The following is a 15,426-nucleotide window of genomic DNA, read 5'->3' as shown; positions in this document are numbered from 1 at the left end:
AGTCTTGACACATTTGTGTGTAGTAAAATATAACTTGAAATGAAACAAAATTCTAAACAATTTGAAGAATGTGAAAACAAAAAAAAATCCAATTCTATTTTGAATCATACAACAAAAGGTCAATAACCTTTTCAGTAAAATTGGCACAATTTCACAATTGTTTTTTCTTTTATTAGAATTTCACCTTTTTGACTAGTCCTAGTAAAAACTGCATTTCCTCAGAGTTTTCAAGCTAGTTCTTAGCATTAAAACCCGGGTTGGTATTTTATGGGCTTTTTTTTTTTTCGGTTGACCCTTTTCTCTGATGTAGGCCACAGTTAACTACGCTATTTGGTCTTATGGAGAGGGTGATGTGTATGGAAGAAGAATTCCAGACAAATTACTCAGTATTGATAGTGAATCAAGCCGTACTTCTTGGGCAGACTGCCTCCATCCCAGATCCCTTTTTCCCACACTTTTGTGATTATGTCTATACTGATAACTGGGTTTGACCATAAGCTCTCACTCAACTTGCACCTTGGAGCTCTGCTGACCTCCTATGGACAAGATCACTTCTTATTCACCACCTTGCCCTTTCCTCCTTGAGATTCGTGGCTTCCGCATGAGCAAAAAAATCAGCCCACTGCAGTCTCCCAGTTACATGTCCCTGCTTTCTGGAAGGGGTCCCTTGAATACTAGAAGTATAACTTCAGCAGTTTTGGAGTCACTGCTTGAAATGATATAGACAGGGTAGGATGGCTCATCTGTTTTAGTATTGGTGAGAGTAACCTCAAAGTCAGTTCTTCATGTCAATCTACATATTGCTGTAAGTTTTTAACCTCTGCCTTTCTGTGCATGTCCAGGCTGTGGATATTTATTTTCGGTGCAAGCAGGCATTTTTGACCTGATATTGTCATTCCCTGGCTGTAGCTGGGAACAGTGCAATGAATTCTATTCTCCTCTTATGGTGATACAAATGTAAAGCAACTTCACTGACTACAGAATTGGTCTTCATAGATGACATTGCAGTCAACATTGGTATCAGTCCGTATTGATGTGACCCAGTCCTGTGGTATGCACTGCACTCCTCTTAGCAAATATTCAATATCTTGCAGCATCAGGCATTTGCTAGCTTGTTTTTCTTCTGTGTGTGCATGTGCCACTGAATGCTTCAAATAGATGAGAGCTTGACATTTTTGGTCAGTTAGAGGACATGGAAAATCTGAAAATGTTTTAATTAGCTAGAAACACTTTCTGATTGTAGACATTCCACCCACATATGCATGCCCCACAGAGAGATGCAAAGCTCTTTTCAAACCAGTTACTATATTTTTGCTCTGCTATTGAATTTTCCTTCCTGTGTTCACTTTTTCTTCCCTTCATCCATCCCCTGTCTTTAGTGAGCCCATTAGCATTATATTCACAATTCTGAATGCATCCCTCTGTACATTATAAGTCAAAGCTGTACAAGTAGCAAAGCAGCGATGCTTTCACTCTTCAAATGCCCTTCAGTAATATTCAGTAATTGTCTTCTCCCCCATGCCATTCAGTGCCTTCACAGCGGACTGAAAAAAATATAATGAAATCTATGCCTCTGCCAGCATCTTCCTCAAGAAATCTTAAAACTCGGATAAAACTCCTGTGTGGGAAGATTTAATTTAGTTTAATTAATTTAATTTAATTCTCCTAAAAGCAATTCAGAACAGTTTTATCCACTATTTAAAATGTCAGAATTTCCCATAACTATCACACAATGGTACCTTCAACTACCTGTTTTCCTCTGTGTTCAATAACTGGGGTGCATCAGTTGAAAAAAGATGATACTATTTGGTGAATGTTGACTTTTGAACACTTCCTATTTTATCTGTCCTGCGACAGAGCTGCCTGCCAGCTGATCATGTCAGACTGTGCCAGCAGTGCTGGTTTTCAAATTGCACTGGACAGATTTGCCCTTTTGTATCACGTCATGGGGAATGTTGCATAGCGTTTTTCATATCTCGCTCTTGTCAGAGCATGTGGCTTTGACCCTGTCCCTGTTAAAATGGGGATGTATACTGAGTCAACAGTTTTCAAAAGTTGTAATCAGGTTAACCAAGCACATGTTTAGTGACAAAGATTTCTAGCAGTGCCTTTTCCGCCTGGGATGATGCTTTATTTTTCCTGATTCAGTCTTTCATGAATGCTAAAGATTAAAGATGGTTGCATCACAGGGAAGGTTGCCTGCCTGTGGTACTCCACGTTAGAAGGAGCTGACAGAAAAGAAGATGCCTAGTCAAGTTGAAAACTTGGCATAAGACCACTAGTTTGCCCTTCTAGGAGATGACAGAAAGTCGAGGATAACAATCCCAGATTATGTTTTCTGGAAGAGCTTCAGGAACTGGGGGGAGGCACTGACCTGAATTCTTTATGAAGGTCACTCTAGGACAAACAAATGGATCAGTTTTTCAGTTTTACATCTTATCTAAAAAGTGTGACCACTGATTGCAATGTGCTCCCTCGAGCAGCTGTTCACTACTAAATTGGCTAGAAAATGTCGCACCACTCTTACAGCATCTAGAAACAGTGACCTTTTTTTACAGAAAGGATCCTGAGACAAGACAGAATATGCCCAGGCTTGATCAGTTATTAACTAACCTACCTGATATTTCGTACACATTTGAGGAACAATCTAGAACAGTGTGTTTAACGAGTATATTTGCAGTCACTTCGTTCTTCCCTTTTTTGTTATGACAAAGAACTTTGGCAGGAAATAGGAGTTTTAAGCCAGATGCACAAATATATTTAGGTCCCTAGGTGCCCACTGATTTCAGCTTAACTCAAGTGGATTTGTGGACCAAAGCTTAGACATCTTATATATTTATATCTTCCAGATGTTTTTACCATGTGTGAAATCATGATGTCTTATATGTTCTCTCATAGCAATCTCATCTGGCCCTCAGTGCAGACAGACAAAGGTGTTTAGACACTTGTATCGGCAGCAGAGCACCTACTAGGATCTATAAAACATTTTTGCATGCACTGATTTTTGGTGGGAGTTGAATTCCTGAAGTTTACAGGTGCTTTGGTAAACCCCACTATCCATATCACTTGCCTTTGACAATCTGGCCCAAGGATTGTTGGCGTAGCAAGGGTCATAAATCCCTTCATACAGAGATTTCCACACATGTGTGTGTGGCAGTGACTGGCACTGAGTCCTCCACAGGCATCAGATTTTGTTACAAGCAGATACCAGACCCAGCACTGCCTTCTGCCTTGGGTCATCATTTACATCAGTAGGAAGCAGGCCAGCTTTCATTCCCTCACAGCTATGCTCCGGCCGTGCAAAAACACTAACAAAGCAAAACAGCTATAAATTCAGTTTAATCAGCCAGTTAAGATGCGTTTAAGGCTGCTTTCTGTTTCTGAGAAGTGCAAAAGAGTTGGAGTATTATCTGCTCTAATTGTGCGAGTACAAAATGGGTGAAAAATTCTACTTCTGGGACAAGTAGATTAGAATTCTGATATAATAGCGTTTGTCCCTCACGTCGCACAGGTACCATGGCACGGGAGGACCAGTCAGACGTTCAGGTGGGGAACAGATAGATAGTAAGGATATATTAATTCTCTGTGACTGAAAATTCTCTTTGTCAAAATAATTTTAAGAGCAAAGTAAGCAGTTCTTTAAAACCTCCTAATGGAGCTGTTGGAACAATATTCCCGGGCAAACTTATTCTGTGGTTTCAATCATTTTATCGAACTCTTTTTCTAATTTCCTCATGGAGGATCATTTTTGTGAAGGAGACATTCAGCCAGACTTGCTTTAATCTTTTCCCCTGTAACTGCTACGCTGTTATCAACTATGGGGAACATTTCCTCTCCTGGATTTTCATTATCGTGCAACACTTGCAGAATTACAATTTTGTATGTATTAAATTATGATCGCTAGTGTTTCTTCAGTATTACATTATCATTCTGTGAAGTCTTATTCCCATATCTTTATTCACCGTATAGTGCTTTATTCTATGACTATTATTATTATGAATATTGCCTGTTTTTGCTTTTCTCCAGTCGACTAAATTTTATCCTGAGTTTCAAAGTCTTGATGAGCCTATGCAGTCCACAAGTCAGTAAAGCAATATAACTGTTCCCATTGTCTGTCACGTGAGGACTGTACCACACTGCAGTTTTAGAGGTATTTTTTCAGCAGTAAGACACTTTTTTTTTTTGGTGTGCATTCTACGTTTCTGTAACACCCAGTAGTCCTGCCCTATCTAGTCTTGTGGGTACAAGTAATATTAGGCTGTATTTTTTTATGACTCTATTTTATTTTTTACTGAAAATGAGCTTGATCAAATGTTATCCCATTTAAGATTCATCTTCTGCCCTCAATGCTCAAGCAGAATACCCAGCAAGCCGAAGCAGATTTGTGTGCATGCATTTTGGGAGCAGGAGCTGGCCTGTTTTCTCCTTTTGTTCTCTCTCTTGCTGCTTGCCAGCCCATCTTCATTTCACAACTTCTAAAAATTTAATTAAGGTCCAGGTGACTTATTTTTCAAATCATTCATGAAGAAATAGTATGTCCCTAAGAACATCAAAGTTCATCCATCTAGATATATTATTTTTATATTCTTCTTTACAGAGCTTCTCGGTCTAGTGTTAGATCATCCAGTTGTTCTTTGATCAAAAACTAAGGGTAAATTTTGTATGCTTGCTGCAAATCTTTCAAATTATTCTATACATTTTCTCTGCCAAAATGCCAAGTTTAAAATAAGCCCACTGCCTTCCCTTCCTTCCCCTTGCCTTGGAAATCTGGCTCAGGAAAGCTGCATCCATCAATAGATTGAGCTGCAGGTGAAGTGCCAAGAACTTGCAAATTCTGCTCTCGGCACAGCCAAGTGCTCATGGTGTGCAGTTGCGAACAGGGCCCCTTTTCTCCAGGCTGAACTTTGAAGGAGCCTCTGGCTGGACTGGAAATTTGCAGATATGGTTTTGTCCCTTTACTTAATTGCATCCACGTTTTGAAGCCGGTAGTGAATATTGGCTTGACCGGCAGCAATAATTGAAGAGCTGAAAACCTCTCATTTGTGTCTGCATCTACAAAGCTGCACCTGCAAAGGCATCTGTACAGGATTTTATGCAGCTTTTTATCCAGCACCACATGAAAGAAACAAAACCACTTTTAAAAACTAAGATTTTCAAAAATGTTTCTCCTACCTAAAATGGGGCTACAAAGAAACATTTCTTTTATAGAGATATTGCAAAGATTAAGTACTTAAATATTTAAAGATCTTTGAAAGCATCTGTAATTGTGTTCAGTGAGTGCAGCTTAAATATTTTTCTTAATATGAACAGAAAGCCAAGACTCATAGCAGTCACGTGTTGCCTTCCTAAAAAGACAACTTCGGTGCTCCCACTATATTTTAGTGATGTGCCTTACTAATTTTTCTCAGGAAAAATTTGCTACTCTTATTTATGATCTATGAAGAATAATTTATTTCAAATATCTCTGTTAGTTCTGTTTATCATGGTTACCAATTTGGCAATGATTCATTTGCAAGATACTTTATTTTCATGTTATTCATCCAATTTTTTCACTCCCTTCAGCTTTGTACCATTCTTTGCTATTGCTCCACATTTAAGCTAAGCTGTTTACCTGGACTTTATACAGCTGTAACTACCAATGCACACATGTGCCAGAAGATTCTGACATGCTCTCCAGAGGTATATTTGCAATTGCAGTCTTCACAAGCAACAAATCTCAAGTCCTACCTTCTTCCCTTTTCTGTCTCACTCTCACAGCTTTTAATCTTTCTTTCTTCCTGTCTCAAAGCAGACTGTTAACATGCGTTTTTTTGCCTCCGTCCCTCTGACTGACTAATGTGTGCTCCATAGTATTCCTTTATCTTGTCCCTTGTAAACAGGTGGCATCGACGGTTCAGTGTGAACAGTTCAGCTTTGAGATTATCTTGTAATTGTTTGTACCACAAATCTAAACATAACTCTTTCCTCTGTGTTTCTCATCACTTACCTAGAGTGTAATTTGCTTTGTTCTTTCTTTTATTTTTCTGATAGGAATTGCATACCATACTCTTCCATTCAGTCCTTGTTTTAAAAATCCAGGTGTTTGTCTTCTGCATTTACTCAATAGAAGCTTTTAACTCTGGGCCCTTTTTTGCCTCCCTCCATACTAAATCAGTAAGTTCATTTTTTTAAACAAATTCAACTTTGTAAGACCCATCACACTTATATAAACATTCGCATGACATCCTATTCACTTCTTAGAAAGGACAACATACAAAGTTCAGATCTTCCTAGAATTAGAGGAACATCTTCCAGGAAACATTATTTTTTCTGCTTTCATTTTGTTTTTTATTATTTGCTTGCTAGTCTGACATCTTATTAAGAACAATTACTGGAAATACCAGCAGTGAGGTTTACAGGCCTGCCAAATGTATATCTTTCTATGGGATTGAAGATAAAAGGTGAGATATGTTCCGTCAGAGATGTTCTGTAAAACTTCCATGGACAACTTTAAAAAAAGTCATAACCTCCAGTACACTAATCAAAGTCACTGCTATATGATGACTTTCCTGTGTAATTTTTAATGGTTCGATGTCTACACCACTGAATCAAAAATGGCAATAATCAGGTCTTGTATTGGCAAATGCAGGCAGGGAAACCAAAGATTCAATTGTTTTATAAATTGTCTGATCATGCTCAACACTAATTAATTTGATAGTAACAAAGGGTTAAGGATGTTATTGTAAAACTCCTTTTAATGCTAATTTGGCCAAGGTTTCTTCCCAAATCCCATGGCAACAGCAGACGTCTCTCGCTGTTCTTCTGGTATTGTGGGAAGCTCTGCTTAGAATAGGTTTGGTCCGGAGGAAGCCAGGTGTGTTTGTTTTAAGTATCACTGAAGTTATAGCAAGGATATGTTAGCAGACAGGATTATTTAACAGTATTTCCAAAAGGCAGTCACATTGGTGTCACCTAGTCTCCTGCTCCTTTCTGAGATTTATACAGTTCTCAAAGTGAGAGTTGGATTTTCAACTTGGGATAACTACAGACATGTGACACAATGTTGTATGGAAGCTTTCCTTCATCTTGGGTCAAATTCACCCAGTCTCAGAGGAGACAGCTTATACTCTTAGAAGCCCAGAGAAACAGTTCACATTTCCTCCTCAATCCGTGGGGTTGCCTTGCTTAGAGCAGAAGCAGTCCTCTTCCATGCCGTGCATAGGTAAGATTCAGTTACCACTAGCCCATGACTTGTAAAGCCAAACTGCAGTTCAGTAGGCAGAGAAGAGATGAGGTTGCAATCCATCTTCACCAGTGAAGGGTGAGCAGGTAGGATGGAAAAAGCAGTGTCCCTGCTGCAGGCCTCCATGGGAGTGAGTCCTTCGTCACTCCTCTCCTTGCGGGAGCTTCCCAGCGTACAGCACAGCTCCTGAGGCTGCATGCTTGTGAATGATCTGCTGCTTTATCATGCAGTGGGCTAAGCGGTTATTGCCTGAACTTTGCTCTTTACTTGAGAATGGGAAATGAATGATCAAAATGGAAAGAACTTTAACTAAAAAAAAACCCCAGGGTCTTGTCTCTGTTCTGCTGGCTGAATAGCATTGATTTCAAGGTCTACTGGCTAGAGGGAAGTACACAGAAAAATATATTGCTTTCCAAGTGGTTGGTGAAGATCTAAAAAGGAAACTCTTCCTTTACAGACTTACAACCATTAGTCATCTATTTCAATACAAAAGCATTTCCTTCAGTTGAGTTCCCTATTTGAACTGAGTAGCTTTGGATGTGGCCAGTATGGAGAGATGGACTATGGATTCAATAGTTGTTAAAGTCATCTTTGAAGCCAACTCTGACTTTTACCCAGTCAGTTTTCAGAAAGAACTGTTAACATTACTGATTCTCTTTTTTCATTCTCATGCACTGCACCTCCAAAGATTTGACCCAGATCGGGAAGTATCACAGTATCACAAGATTTTTTTTTTTCTTCCCCCGATTCTATCTTCCCAAATTCATGTAGAGGAAAACTTTACCTAGTGTGACTACTTGTGAAGGTGGGGTGACAAAAATCTGACTGTGGTGTTTCCAAGTCAGCTCCAAGGAAGTTATGTCTTCTTTGGCTGCATAAGTCGAGGCAACTGTTCAAGGGGGAAATGATTGCTGGTGGGAGCCATCCAGCATTCTTAAGTCTTATTGCAGCTTGTAAGATATAGGAGTTCACAACAGCACTGGTCAAGCATGTCTCAAGCACCTTGTGAGGATTAGTTACCATTAGTAAATACAAACCATGCATCATTTTGACAAGCATGCCATCTCCTATTTAGCATCTTTTATATGCTGACTACTTAATGATTGGCTTTTATTTAGTTAAGAGAATAAAATGTTATGCTTAATTTTGAATGTACTTATCATTTTCATTCTTTGGCAGGTTTTCCCTCTGCTCTGATATTTTTCACAATTCAGCTTGAATCGTCAGCCTGGACCTTAGGACCGTTCTTGCCCACTCCAGTTTGCTGCATCAAATGCTCTGTGGTGCTTTTCAACATCCAGGAGAACTCATTACTTCTGCTATAAAGAATGTGGACATAAAGACCGGCCATCATATTTTTGTCCATGAACTATTTCCCGCCTCAGAAAAAAGCTGTCTTCTATTGAATAAGGACCCAGAATATAATTTAGAAGCACCAGCAGCAGAAAAAAACACCCTGAAGTGGGGAGAAAGATATGCTTCTTGAGCATTATTCATTTGAATCATGGAGATATATAGAAGCAGATATTTATATGATGCAGTTGATGTGTGACAGAGTACTAAATGGAAATTCTTCAAAAAGTCAGCTCCATCTTTCCCAAGTCATCATGACTCTCTTAGTAGGCCATATTTTATAGGGAATCACTCAGCACATGTATGAGCTTTCCCAGTCCTAAACTCTTTTAAGCTGTATATTTCATCTGGAGTGAAAGGTGGAGACAGTGTAGTCTATGAGCTGCCTAGTAGGCATTAAAACAACATTCCTCATTTTTAGACAACTCTGTGGTGGCACACAGAAATCTAATGTTCCATGCAATTTATGTTTTTCCATTTTCTTGAGCAAATAATTCTGTTTGTATGTAGATATATGAGCTTGCAGGCTTCAATGCACAGTACTGCAAGTCACAAGCCAGCTTACCTGCTAGCCGTTATGTCTTAAATGAAGAAATGGTATGTATTGTTAACACCTTGACTTTGTGAAAAATATAATGATTTTTGAGGTAATATGTTATTTTAAAATGTTGACAATTTATTATTAAAAGTTAAGTGTTTAAAACAGAAAAGTTTTTTTGTGAATTAATTATTTTCTGACAAACACTGGAGAGGGAACTGCTATAGTATTTCTCTTGAAAGAGGAATATCACAGGTCTGCAGAAGTGATTTGCACAGTAGATGGATGAATGCTTTGAGCCTTTTTTAACCCATCTAACTTCTTCCAAATGAAGAGTCCTGTCTGAAATCCAAGGGGTTCTGCATATAACTATCACATGCGTGCCTACATGTTCACACTGTCTGGCTGTCATCTTTGTGGCCACAGCGTAACTCTGAAACTTTCATCCTTCATCATCCCGGGGGTGGCAGTGACTGGAGCAGGAGACTGAAAGCTCTTGGTTCAGTTCTGCATTCCTCTGCCAGCTTATTTTGAGACCTCAGCAAGATATGTAACTGCTATGTGCTATTTTCCAGTCTGCCATTAGAGATGGATAGCATCTATCTTATTAGCACGCTGTGGGATTTCCTCCAGTAATATCTGCACAGTGCTTTGAGATTTTTCTGCTGAAGGTGGTATTGCTATTGCTCCAATTCCCAATTCACCTGTGCTGCAACATAAGTAGGAGCTTTTTGAGATCATAGTTGGTTCCCTAAAATGACTGTTTAGCTCCTGATTGAGATTTAGTGCTTCATTTACTGATGGCCAAAGGTTTTTACAAGGAGGTTGTCTTAATAACCTACAGGCCTAGAATAATCACTTTTGCATCTTTACCAGCCAGGGTAGAGTATATATATTCCATATAGTGCTCTGCAACAGATGAATTAAACTTAGTCTTTGAAGTGCAGGAGAGAGTTGACTTTCCTCTTGAGAAAGTTTTAGCTGCAAGGCAAGGAGGAAAATTAGCCAGGTAAGTTGAATATGGTTTTCTGGCAGAGGAAGTAGCTGGGAGCAACCCAGAGCTTTACACGAAGTGAAGGCAGGAGTGAGGAGCTGCTGCGGCAGGGAGGGCTTTCCCACCTTGTGCTTCTCCTGAGGTCCTCCGGCAAGCTGCTCTACTTTCATCAGAAGGGGAAAAGCACATTTTTAATATCTATTTCTGCAAAGTGTTTTTTGTATGAATGGGTTTGTGCTGTTCTCTTCAGGCTCTAAGATGCATGAAGTGACCCTATTTCTTTTAGTGGGATTCCTGTAGTGATATTTGTGTTTCTGCTACTTCAGCTATTTCGCTGCTCATGTCTAGGTATTTCTGTTCAGGTTTTCATGGGGGAAGTCAAGATTAGATATGAAACTTGCTTTATTTTCACTCAGATCTGAGAGAAAGACCTGTCACAGTAATGCTCTTTCAGGCTTCCGAACTTAGCGAGATAGGCTGCTTTCCTTCGTCTAGGAAAAGGGAGCTGTTTGATTTCACTTGTGGCATAGCAACTGTTTTGTTTATTGTAAGAAGGAGGGAAAGAATTTAGAAACTACCCAATGTAAAAGGCATTGGGAAAATAGGAATACCATTATTTTTGTCTCTTCTTTTAGCAACAGAAAGGTCAGTGCTGTAACAGCTGGATCAGATCTAGGTTTTGAAGTTGACCTTTTAGGGGAAGAAGAGATAAGTTTGGTCTTAACTGCATCCCTGCTGCCCCCGAAGGTGCATGTAATGCTGATATATAGAAATGAATAATCTATATTAACTTATGTAATAACTTCTATAGACCCTAAAATGGAGTATTTTGAATGTGTAGCAAGGCAGTCACTGGAAGTCAGTCAGTATCCCATACTGCTTTCTGTCTTTGTCTCTAGTCTTATATTGACTATGTGGAAATTCCAATAGCATCAGGGTAAGGAAGTGAAGTGAGACTTCCCTCTCCCTGTAATCATCATCCTGAGGTTGGTGAGCAGGCCGGAATCCTTGTGGACTCTTGGGAAAACAGCAAGTAGCAGAGATGGAAACTTGAGATGATAAATTGCTTTGCTGCCTACAGAGATGTTCAATCAGCCCTTCCTGGTCGAGATCACATGTGCGAAAGAATTTTGCCTGTAGGTACAAAGTATGTAAGGTTGTAAATCCTAATCCGTAGGCAAAAGCCACTTCTAACTGAGCATTAATGTTGAAATAATTGATTTGATTTATCTAGCGAGTCTTAAATCTGCTCCTTAGAGCAGTAGGACATGTCAACCAACCTTATCTACCTATTGCTTAGGCTCACTCCTTTCACCTCGATGGGCCTGTGTGATGGAGAATGCCGTTTCCTGATATCTGTTTTGTTCTAGAGAAGAAGCTGGAGGGCAGCGGTCACTGTTTTATGGCTTGTTACACTCAAAATCTTGTTTATAGGCAAAGAGGAACACACCTTATATATAAGTAAAGCCAAGAATTTATTGTTAGTATAACTGAAATCTTAAAGAGTCTAATCATTATTAATCCAGATCTAATTGTTACAGGAAAAAAAGAATAATACTGCAGTTAAAATTGTTATATTCATACTTCTTAGTTTTGACCCCTTTTCCTGATGTTATGCTTACCCTTCCATTTCTCCTCTGGGTCCTAGGATTGGTAGTGTCTTACTGGTAGTGGTGGTGTGGGGATGTTATGGTGAATCATTGGCATGTAGAGTCCTTCTCTGGGAGGAATATGAATGTTCATATTGATAATTTCTTCTTCCTCCCACTAGGGTCCACTTTGGGTCATTTTTTTATGTTTGCTAATATACCTTTACACCTTTGCTCTTCACTGCTCTGCATCTCCATGTTACATTTATTTTTATTATAGATGCTTCCTTTTCTGTATGTTAGATACTATTTCTTTGTTCTCTTTGTTGCCCCTAAAACCAGGTTGGTCCAGCTCCAGGTCTGCATTTCTTTTAGCTTACCATGGGTGAGTCATTTATAGCCGTGGGGTCACCTGTGCCAGCCTGTGCCCCATCTCTTATCTCCCCATGCCTGTACTCCTCTACGGTGCATCCTGTGTCCCCACTTCTAAAGGCCTCTGCTATCATATCAGGCTTATATTTCTCTACACTACATCATTGTGTTAGTCATAAATATCTCGTTCCACACAGAAAAACAGCTTGTTACTGCTATCTATATAAAATTAGGATTGTACCATATGAAAGGAAAGAAAAATGAAACAAATTACCTACAGAAACCTGGTCAATTAGAGAAATTGCTGTCACAGCTAACCCAAGTAAAATAAAGTTGCAGGTAGGTCAAGAAAGGTTTAGTCAGAGCGATCCTGACAAGCCTCAGACCTGAGGCCTTGCAAACTCAGTGGCCTGAACACATCTGTATGAAACCGGGTCTCACTAGTCCTGCTGCCCACCACACCAGGAGCCCAAGGGCCGTAACCCCAGGAACCGCAAGGGAGCAGAACCATGCCCGTGTTGCAATGAGGGGTCTCTTTCAGTCTTAGTGCCCATCTTTAAACCAAGCTGAGGCTGCTTTTCATTCATCCCAAGATACTCTCCCATGTCTGCATGCCTTTTTTTTTTATGTTCCCCATCTGTCTTTATTTCTTCTGTTTCCAGGTTGGACCTATTGTCCACTCTGCTGAAATCTGCCAGCTACTGCCTTGTCTTGGCCATCCAGAAGGGCTATATACACCTATTTCAAAGTGTCCAGGGACAAGGTGGACTGTGGAAACATACAGGAGACAGTGGCAGCTCTGCCATTATTGCTGGCACTGTTAGCAGTAGATGTGGGCGAGCATGAAAAACACATAGGCAGCATTTGGGCTTGGATCCTGCTTTCAGATCTACAAAGGCAGATCTCTCTGACTATACTAAGGCCTACTGGCAGTCAGAGTTTTTCCACAGGTGCCCAAGGCTGTGGCCTGTTGCTTTAAATCTGCTGCATTTTAAGCACTACAGAAGCGTTGAAGTTTATAGGTAAAGCCATTCTGAGAGTTGGCATTAAAGGAAATGTTAGGACATGTTAAAAATACATATTTACAGTGAGAATAGCAGACAGGTCAACTATGCTGTTCCTTTACCTGAGAGAGATTTCCTTTTGATTAGGTTACATTTTCCAGATAAAATGTCCTGTTAGATAAGATGAGGCATGTCAAATTTCAGGTTGTTTGGTTGTGGTAGAATTGGGACAGCAAATGGAAAATGGGTTGCTGTTTGGCAAAGTTCATGCTTGTTATTTCACAACAGGTCACGGCAGCGATCTCTGTTTCCATCAGGACAAGCGAAATTAAGAGTCTAAATTGTCTGAACACTGACAGAGAAACAAATTCCTGCGTACTTGTAGGTTTAACAGCTATCAAGTGCTTTTTCCTCATCTCTCAGCCGCCTCACCCTCATTTAGAAAGGCCTTTTGCTGTTGTGATTTATGGCAAGTACTGCCTGTACAATGTTTTTTTTTTTTTGCCAACAATTCCAAAAGGAACATGATTGAGTCCATGGGAACTGACTGTACAAACTCAATCACCATTGTTCCTTCTGGCCCTCTATTCTATAAATCCAAAATTCTAGTTAATAGATTTATAAAGTAGAAAGCCACAAAGGACCATTAGCTCATCTGGTCTGATGGCCCATATATCACGGGCAATTGCATTTTATGCAGTAACCTTTACTAAACCCAGCAGTGTTAATGTTTGGATAAAGCATGTTTGCCAAAAAGGCATTTAGTCTTGGCTTCAATATGTCAAAGTAGGGAAAATCAGCAACTTTCACAGTAATCATTACTTTCTTGGTTAATTACTTTCCTGGTTAAAATGCGTGTCTTATTTCTGATTTGAAGTTGCCTGGTTACACCTTCTGGGCATTGCTTCTTGTTGTGCCTTTCTTTGGTAAATTAGAATTCATTAATACCCAGCTTATTGTTACTATGTACCTTTCCAAAGGAAAGGATGAGGGGTCTATTTTGACAGAACAAACTCTTCAATATCTCTCAGTGAGGCATTTCTTTCAATCAAGTTTTTCTGTGCCCAGTGGTTGCTCCAGGAAACCTGGGTAGTCTAGCCTACCTGTGAAAGTTAGGTTAATCCATCCAGTTAGGTTTCTCCTTTGCTAGTGGAATGTGAACCAACATGAAATAAAACTTTCAGGTGCTTTCAGTTGTGTGGGTAGAAATTCATTTGCAGGAAAAAAAAATTCAAATCTTCCACAATTTGTCTTTTCTTACTCAAGGGACTGGAATAGTCTCAGGGAAGAATGTTTAGGTTTTCCTCTTCTGAGACCCCTGAACTCTGTGCAGCTTAGTTTTAAGTAGGTTTCTGTATTAATCTTCGAAAGACAAGGTAATGGACTTGTCGAGAACTGGATAATAATTTTGCATGTACATCCAGACTGAATTGTCTTCTGCTTCGCTTTCCCATTGTGCTTAAAAGTCACCATTCCAGTTCTTCAGTTTCTGCTCTTTTTAGTTCTGTTGAGTCCACGACAACAGTCTCTGAGTATGCCTGTTCAGGAAATCTGTGTTAATGCACATGGGATGTAACACTAAATTATCGCATCATTTTCTTCCCAGGTGGAGACACATTAAAATCAGTGCAACTCACTGTGAGATTGAACAATTCAGGTATGCTGAGCCGGACCATTTTACCCTCTTTTCATCCTTTGTCCTGCTGTTCACAAAAGAAATGGTTCTCAGATGTAAAGTTACCTAGACTTTCCTCAGAAGAACTAAATTAGTTAACATATGACATTATAAATAAGTGTAGAAAATAAAACCATTTGGGCAAATCTAAAAGAATAGTAAAAAAACCTGCCAAGAGAAGAAAAGCAAATAGGGAGAGAATCTTAACATAGGAAATCAGATATGATGGGAAGCATAACGCTATCTATGAAAGATGAATTGAATTGCATATTTCCTTTAGCATTGAATGAATGAATAATGACTTTTTAAAAGTTACCCAATTTGCAATTTCATATTTAATTTCAAATAACTTTTGTATTATTTTGCTTTATTTTATATTAATGATTCAGATGCAAGATTGAAATCATTTACAAGATACCTGGAAGTCCTGTAAGATTATGCTATTCTTCAACATGAAAACAGCTTGCTGACTAAACTGGTTCTTGGAAACTGAAAAGTATTCTGCTGATCTAAAGATGTACTTCTGTACAAGAATTTTATTTGTCTTGTTGGCAACATTATCTCATATAAGAGTACAGAAGCTGCCATGCTGAATCAATGCAATGGTCTATGCAGTCCGGTCTTGTATCTCTGACACTGCCCAAATATCAACTGCTTTACAGCAAAAGTTGCCAGAAAT

General features: G+C 39.3%; 1 protein-coding gene and 1 long non-coding RNA gene across 6 annotated transcripts in view; both read left to right on the top strand.

The window, feature by feature from the left end:
• Positions 1-15,426, top strand: part of DLG2 (discs large MAGUK scaffold protein 2) — a 999,439-nt gene that overhangs the window by 51,552 nt on the left and 932,461 nt on the right. The gene's annotated exons all lie outside the window — the stretch shown is intronic.
• On the top strand, positions 5,792-9,148 carry LOC112985017 (uncharacterized). The gene is made up of 2 exons (XR_003259645.2): positions 5,792-6,153; positions 8,402-9,148. It is a non-coding gene; the product is annotated as an uncharacterized LOC112985017 (long non-coding RNA).

Source organism: Dromaius novaehollandiae, chromosome 1, assembly GCF_036370855.1.
Source record: "Dromaius novaehollandiae isolate bDroNov1 chromosome 1, bDroNov1.hap1, whole genome shotgun sequence".
Lineage (NCBI taxonomy): Eukaryota > Metazoa > Chordata > Aves > Casuariiformes > Dromaiidae > Dromaius > Dromaius novaehollandiae.
The sequence above is the reverse complement of the archived record's forward strand: the minus strand, read 5'-3'. Positions and strand labels throughout refer to the sequence as shown.